The sequence below is a fragment of the Lemur catta genome, chromosome 11 (genome assembly GCF_020740605.2).
Source record: "Lemur catta isolate mLemCat1 chromosome 11, mLemCat1.pri, whole genome shotgun sequence".
Classification (NCBI taxonomy): domain Eukaryota; kingdom Metazoa; phylum Chordata; class Mammalia; order Primates; family Lemuridae; genus Lemur; species Lemur catta.
The window spans coordinates 46,147,406-46,156,180 of NC_059138.1; positions in this window are offsets into that span (position 1 = coordinate 46,147,406).

Below are 8,775 nucleotides of genomic sequence, written 5' to 3' on the forward strand. Positions count from 1 at the left end.
ACCAGTCTGAGCAACATGATGAGACCTCATCTCTACAAAAATAGAAAACTTAGCCAGGCATCATAGTGCACATCTGTAGTCCCAGCTACTCAGAAGGCTGAGGCAAGAGAATCACTTGAGCCCAGTAGTTGGAGGATGCAATGAGCTGTGATGATGCCACTGCATTCTAGCCTGGGCAACATAGCAACACTTCATCTCAAACAAACAAACAAAACCAAGATTTTGGTTCTGCCACTTACTACAAGCATGACCTTGAGCAAAATCACTTACATTTTACAAATAAGGACAATAGTGTATTTACCTTATAAGATTGTAAAAAACATTAAACAAAATTACAAATATAAAGAATGTACCTGGCACAAGGTAATTCTCAAGAAATGTTGGCTGTTTTATTTTTATTGTCATAATCAAGAACCTTTAAACACTAAGGAATAAAGAACCAAACTCGAACTGGCATAAACAGTAAGGAGATTCTTCATTACACGTAATGGGGAGACCCAAAGTGCAGCAGGCTCCAGGCATGGAATAATCAGGGCTCTGACTCCTTTTCTCTGTGGTGCTCCCAGCTCTGCCCTCTTCTTTGAATTGGCTCTGTCTCTAGGCTCCCCTCATTGTCCAGAGATGGCTGTGTCACCAAGTCCTGTGTAATTGTGACAACATTCTTCCTTGTTCACATCCATCATGGACAGAGGAAAAAACCTCCTCCCCCAAACAGAAACACAAATCTGCTTAGGCCAGCTTAGCTTATCTGCCTACTCCTGGACCAATGACAGTGACCAGGGCAATTCCCTGTGTTGATAGGCTTAAACCTGGCTTCCTGAACTGGTCACTGGTAAGTGAGGTTGGGTGGCCACTATTGGCTTAGACTAATTGGGATCCACCCCTATGGTTAGGGATGGGTTCCAGCTTTCTCCTGATCACATGGCTGCATCATGGCAAGGGAAGAAGGGTTCTGTTAGAAGTAAGGAATAACTGGATGTTGGATGGACAACCAACAGTGTAGCATCTTCTGCGATGATAACTATTTCCTTTTTGGATGCTAGTTCACATGGGTCTCTTGAGGCCTTGGCTGAAATGGTTCCTTATCAGTGAGGTTTTCCTTGACTGTACAAGTCAGTTAGTCAGTAAGTCAGTGAATCAGTCTGTCTTTCTCCACTCACGGAGACAGACCTGTTTTTTTTTATAATAAAAAGCTGCTCATATGAAACTGCAATAAAAAAATAAAAATTAAAATTAAAGTCTTCAACACTTAATATTTGAGTTCTTATGAAATACAATTTGGCTATTTGGGATATATTTGAGAATTCCTAGAGTAAAATAGATTGTCCCATGTTAGCAGTCAAAGCACATCTTCTGGGCCACAAGTCATTGAATTATAAATGGATTTAAAAAGGAAATAAAATGCATTAGTATAGAGATTAAAAGTTAATCATTAATTCTCTTCATTACTGTTTAAAATGGAACACACATTCGAAATTTAAAATCTTAATATTAATCTAATGATTGGCAATCTTTTATGAAACCATTTTACTAATACCACTTCTTAAAAAGTAGATTATGATAAAATTATATTTTCCTAATGTATATTTTCAAAATAGAAGATCATGAATAGTTGATATTCAGGCCTTACAAATAATTACTTTATTTATAAATATCTCTTAAGTAAATGGTTCCTGCAAGTTTATGTAAAACTTCTACATGATAAAGCCACATACTTTGAGATTTGCCATAATTCCTATAAACTTAGGAAAATATCTGGTAGTGTTGTTCTCTAGAAAGAAGACTACTTTCTATAAACATCTGCATGCTCCATTCTCAAGTTTTTGGGGAAATACAAGGAAGTTTTTGTCATAAAAAAGGATGCGTGCCCGTTTTCTAAATATTTATTTTAGAATGGTAATAACTCACAAAACAGTTTATATGTCTCGTATTCATTTTTAAGACAATCATTGATATTTATTATTGATGCTTATATTTAATCCTTTTATTATTATTCTCTTGCTTTAAGAATGATTTCATTTCTTACCATCCTACAAACTTACTGATGATTGAGACATGTTTGAACAGCAGTACATAATCTGTTTTGGCTCTCTATCTTAATAATGTCTAGGAAAATTTCTCTATAAAAGTGGAAGTTACCCTATAAATTAGCTATGGTATTTATTTTTCAGAAGAATGTGGAAAAATTTTATCCTTTGTTTCACAGTTATTATAAATCATAACATAGCATTTTGTGTTACAGTCAATCTCATATTGGGGGGAATGGATTGCCAATTCCTCATGTGTTTATATTTGAGATGCCAGACAGCTCACATTTCCAAAATATGACCTTCCCAACTTACTGAAATATTAATCAATAAACTCATTTGCAGTGTATGTCCAATGATCCCTAATACAAAATCCACAAACTACTTTTGAGGTTTAAGATACCTGAAAATTTATTTTACAGTGTTATTACCTAACCATAAAATAGAAAATTCATGGAGAGAATAAGCATTGATCAGGTATGATTTGCTGGAAAATATGGGAAGGGAAAGCTCTCGAGAAAAAGAGATGACCTCAGGGAGGTAGGTCCAAGTGAGGTGAGAAAGGTACAAAATGCTGGCACTATACATCAATCAGTTGAGATACTCATTTGGAAGAAGAAAAGAATGACAATTCTTCCACTTTAACAATTAATCTCATCAACATTAGTAGCAATGCTTTTAATGATAATATAGTAGATGTCTTTTTTATTAAATGATTAAATCTTATTTTTGTTTTTATTTTTTAAGAAAAGTAGGCTAATTATATAACACCTATAACAATAAAAGCATAAATAGAGATTCAGTGATTTGTATTTCTGTGACAACATAAGTGATTCTTTTCATAAAAGAGAATGTATTTTTAGTGGGGGGAGTAACATACAGGTTTCATTTTATGAATCAGGAAGGTGGTATAAAGGGCAAGAAAACTTGATATTATGTATACAAATGTCATTTCAGCATCATTATTATTTTATCTACAAAAACAAAATGGATTTAAGATGGACAAGAAAGAACATATTTTAAATGGGAGAATTTTCTTGTGCCTAAATAGGATACAAAAAACATTTAATACTGTTTATCTGTATTGTTATATTCCAAAATTATTATATTTTCATTCTTTGGAAGGCATCATGATGTAATGAGGAAAAATTTTATATCTGGTTTTAGAACAGGTATGTTATATCCCCATTAGAGTCAATTCTCCAATATAAAACTTATTCCTTATGGGTAATGTTGCACACTTACACACATATATTCACTATGTATATCAGCTGTTAATGACAATAATGATGATCGACCAAGAACTGCTCTAAGCAGTTTCTATGTATCAATACATTATACAAATTTAAAGTAGATTATATTATTATACTCACTTTATAGATGAGGAATCCAAGACAGAGATGTAAAATAACTTGCTGAAGATTACGTAATGAGCAAAGTGTCCGCTGGTGTGTACATGTGATACAAATATACCAGGAAGGAGTCAACATGGTCAGATGCCTCAGATTGTCCATTTTAAAAAGACTAAATACTGTTTAGTGGCTGTTCCTACTAACTTTGGTGAAGTAGAAGAATGAACTCCAGATTTTGGTGGGTTAAGGCATGAATTGGAACTCATAAAGTGAAGATATTTAATTTAAATAAAATGGCAGGTAATATTAAATTTTATTGATTGCAAAGGATATCAATCCTTGTTGGGAAAGGAAGTGTGTATGTTGGGGGGTTTGAGTGGGGTGTGGATCAGAGAAGGTTTACAAGAGGAAACAAGACTTGTGTTGAACTTAAAAGACAAATGGGAATTTTTGAAAAGATGAAAGTGTAGAAGAAGGGGCAAAGCATCTAGGCTGAGGGAACAGTGTGAGAGAAGGTGGCAGGCTGGAGTTTAGAGTAGAAGGGGAAGAGGGCAAAGATGAAGCTGGAGATCTAGAGAAGGGTGAGATTTGGCAGGCCTTGAATGGTCTGCCAAAAGCTTTAACTTTATCCACTATGTAATGGGAAGACTTTTGATGACCTGAAGCAGAGGCTGAATATGTTTGGGTTTGTGTTTTACATAATCACTTTGGAAGCTTTGAGGAGGATGTATTTGAGAAGGGGAAATTTGGTAATAGAAGGTTGCTGCAAAGATTGGGGAAATATATATATATATATATATATATATATATATATATATAATTTTAAAGAAAGAGAGAATAGTATTTGGGGAAAGAGAGCATACGTGCAAACATGTAAGAGATAAAATCATCAGGTTTTGGCAATTATTTGGAGGTAAGAAGTAAGCAAAAATGGAGGTATCATCTCTCAGTTTTCTTGCCTGGATGGGGGGGTTCTTATTGATATCAAAACCAAGAGAAAGCACAACAGGAAGTGCAGAATGATGCATTACATTCTAGACAAGTTTCCAATACAACATACAGTGGATATATGTAAGATAAAATTTGGGATGGAATAGATTAGGAAGATACGGATTGGAAAGTGTTGATTGGCAGTAACCAGTCTATGGATTCTACTTAAAACCTGAGATTGGAGCTGTGAAGATGGACATAAATGCTCATCAAGAGAAAATGCAAGAATAGAAGCTGGCTGAGGAAAAAACTCAGGAGAATAGTAACATTTAAATTTCATACAGAGGAAGGAGAGCCTAGGAGGAATAAAGGAACTATAAACCAAAGGTAAAGCATAAAAGATCCAAGGGAGGTGAGAAGGAATCTCAAGAAGGAAATAGAAACCGACTTTAAATGTAAACTCTAAGTCACACAGGAACCTTTGGCTTTGGCAATGGGGGCAGGGGTCACTGGTTTACTTACTGGTGCAGTCACTCTCTGTGGACGTGGAAGGCAGATTATAGTTGCTTAAAGAGCGAGTAAAAGGCTTAGGGGCTCATGAATACCATATTTTCCCAAATGATCCTCACTTTGAACACATTCTGTACGTGGCTGGTTTTGCTCTCTGTGACTGTGATGAGAGGGAGGTTCATGATTCCTATCATCATTCTCAGCAGTTTTACAACCAAACTTTTGAACTTAAGATGCAAAATAATTTTATGTTGTAAATGTAATGTGGCAATTTCTTCTCTGTGGATCCTAACCTATGATATTCTTAGAAATAGTTTCCATTTTAATGCAAAATTACATAACTTCACAACTTTATTTTATAATCTGAGAATATAATCATTTGCACACACTGACAAGCATTATGAACATCTAAAAGGTAGAAACCAAAATACTTCAAAGATAAGTTGTTGATATGGTTTCTATGAGGAAAACTTGCAGCTCAAAATTCAGCCTTCGTGAGTCCTTAAATTAGCAGTGAACACTAAGAGAAACCAGAGGGGTATTTACACCTTAGAATTTGTTGCTTGGTAAGATCTCTACATGACACGACTTCAATTCCCTTTTTAAAGAATGGCCCTCAAGCACATGCAGGCTCATGTCATCATTTTTAATTACTAGAAAGGCAATGCAAACATATAAGCGTTCAAGGAAAAAGGAGAAAAAATATAAAAAGGTGGCTGTTTTGGTCTGATTTCCTGAATTGTGTTTATATTTGGTGAAAATTTCTGAAGATTTAACGTGATTATTTCACTGTTTTTCACACTTATACATGTTTTGGGGTCATTGTTAAGAACCTTCTTCACATACCCAAACCCTATTCTGTTAGTGTAAAATTATTTAATAGTGTAATACTATGAGCCACTGGACTTGGGAATCATCTTCACAAAGTTTTATATTTTTGTCATAGCCTTAGAATGTTATAATGTGCTCATCTGTGAATTTTAAATAGATTTGGTAGGAATAATCTCCTGTTTGTATGCTTTCTCAAGAAAAAAAATCAAATTGATCTTAGCTGCCAAATTATTTAAAATTCTATCAGATTTACACGATAATGTAAGTCAGTGGTTATCTTCCTAAAATGTCATGGACTTCTTTAAAATTTACAGGAAATTACACTTTTGCAACAATTCTAACTCTATTGTTATCTCCTTGATTTTGATTTTCTGAAAGTTTGACAGAACTGAAATAATAAGAAATGGGGTGGGGAGCAATTGTTTGTTTATGTAAGTGTGAGAAACCTAGCAAAATGCCCTGGGCTTCCATCTGATTCACAGAAGGTGAAAGGGTCAAGTGCCCAAGGTGCGATCACAGGGAGAAGTCATGGGAAAGAGCCGCAGGACTGACAAGTGTAGGGCGGTGGGGATCTAAGGTCTAGGGCTGTGGGAATCACCTTGTTGGTTTCAGCAGCTGTGATCTGTACTGAATACAGGACAAACTTCTTCACTCCCAGGGAGAAATAGATGGAATGTAGATTTTCCACTTTCCCACTTTTCCACTTTGAAACAGGAGGGAACCCTTATCTCTAAGGCCTTAGCAAGGTGAAGGCATTTAAGACTCTCAGGGAGAGGGGCCAGGGTGTCCTCATAAATCAAAGTTAAGGATTCTGTACTATTAGAATTTCAATGAGTGCATTATCTTGGCATTGTTTTGACAGACATTTTAAGAATGAAACCAAACAAATAACAAATTGAAGAATAGGGGAGGAGGTAAAAGAGTATGCTATCTAAAAGCCTATTTATAGATTTGCACACACTGAGCCAGATCTTTTACTCAGATTATGATGTTGCACAAACTTGGGGTGTAATCTCTATGGCCATAAATAAGTTAAGCATGTGTAACATCTACCTAATTATTTGGAATGAAGAAAGCAAACATAAAAGCTTTGTAGAATCATATGGTTGGTATGCATTGAATACTTAATAATAATAAGCTGCATAATTTCAGGGGATAATTTTACCTCTCTGGACTTCAATTTCTTTATCTGAAAAATAAAGAAGTTAGAGTAGATGTTCAAAATCCTATTATATCAAATTCTTTTTTTAAAAATTTTTTTTATTTAATTTTTTTTCTTTTTTTTTATTGGACTACACTTCCTTCAATCAGATAGAATGAGTGTTGCCCTCAAAGTCCTGATTTTTAAATTATAAGTATAGCTCTATCTCAAACGTTATAAGCATTGCATAATTCACAAATTGTCATTTTATTATTTTAGGTTTTTATTTTTCTAAGTATAAAGGCATTTATGCTCGATGTAAAAAAAATCAGAGAACTATTTAAGAAAAACTATAAACACATTATCCTGGGAAATCTACAATGAAAATTTTTGTGTCTGTAAGTATAAACTTACTATAATACATACACATATTAAATTGGGATAATGTTATTCATGCTATTTCAGTATCCACTTTTTGTCTTAAAATGTATCATATATATTTTCTATGACTATATTAGTTTTGCTAATAAAGGCTGAATATTTTACTGTATGTACATTTTGTGCATAAACCACCATTTATTTTAAAAAATCTTAGTAATACTGATGAACATTATCAATAGATATCAATAGTGTTCAACAGTGTAATCAACTGATGAACTTTAAGTTGCTTTCTGTCTTTCTGCTATCGTTTATAATGCTTCACCAAGCACACTTACACATATTTACAAACTTCTCTGAATATTTCCCTAAGATAAATTTCAAGAAGTAGAATTGTTATATCAAAGGGAATGTGAATGTATGTTTAAATGTGACAGTTACTTTTTATTTAAATATCATAATAATTTTGTAAAATGCACAAAATTGATTAGTCATAATTTCAGTTTACCTCTTTGTTGAACTTCCATTACGGGATTTTCCGAGGACTATATCTGTTAACATTGCTGCAAATAAATGCATTTTGCAAGAATATATTTTGAAAATTATGGTATGTTTATCACTCCCTTTGGGGCAAGGGAGAAGGAAATAAGGGCTAAAACCCGGCCCTGAGATTTTCATATAGTGATTGGCAGAGAGATGCACCAAGCAGACCCATTGCTTTGGTAACTGGCTGGGGTAAAAGTAAAGAGCCTTGGGTTGCTGTCCCTTGGGCCCACATGTATTTTGTTCTCCTTCTTTTTCACATACTGTAAGTGATCCCAGAGAATTTTAATAGACAAAGGCTATAGAGTCAATGTAATTATTTTTTATAATTTTGATTGATACCAACACAGAAAATTCTATTTAGCTGCAAATTAGTAAAAAATACTATTTAAAAACATCCTTTTATCAGGTACCATGCTCTGTACCTTAAAAGTATTTTTGTTAAATTTGCAAGAAGAAATAAAAGAAGAAAGAAAAAGCAAACAGAAGTCCTGCACTATAGATTTTGTTGCGCCTATATAAAGATGAGGTAATGATGAGGACATTATGCTAAGGGAACTAATCCAGACACAGAAAGGCAAATGATGTGTAATTCCACTTATATGATATGTCTAAAATAGTTAGAGTCATAAAATCAAAGAGTGGAATGGTGTCTACCAGGATCTGGAAGGAGGGGGAAATGGGGAGTTACTAATAAACAGGCATAAAATTTTAGTAAACCAAGATGAATAGAGATCTTCTGTAAAACATTGTGCCTACATATAGTCAACAATAATGCATTGCATTGTAGGGGTGGAAAGGTGTGATACCTTTCTTAGCCAGTCATAAAGGTCATGGCCAATGCTCCTATAACAAAAGACAGGTTAGCAAGAGAAAAGTTTAACAAATTTATTTAATCAAGTTTTAACATGACACAGAAATAAGGACTCAAAGACACAAGGAAAACTGTCCATTTTAATGCTTAGGTTCAATGAAGAATGGACAGCCATGTAGAAATGTGATTGGATAAAAGGGTATGATCTAATGGTAATAAACTTGGGGTCAGGGGTTGGGGGGAACCCAG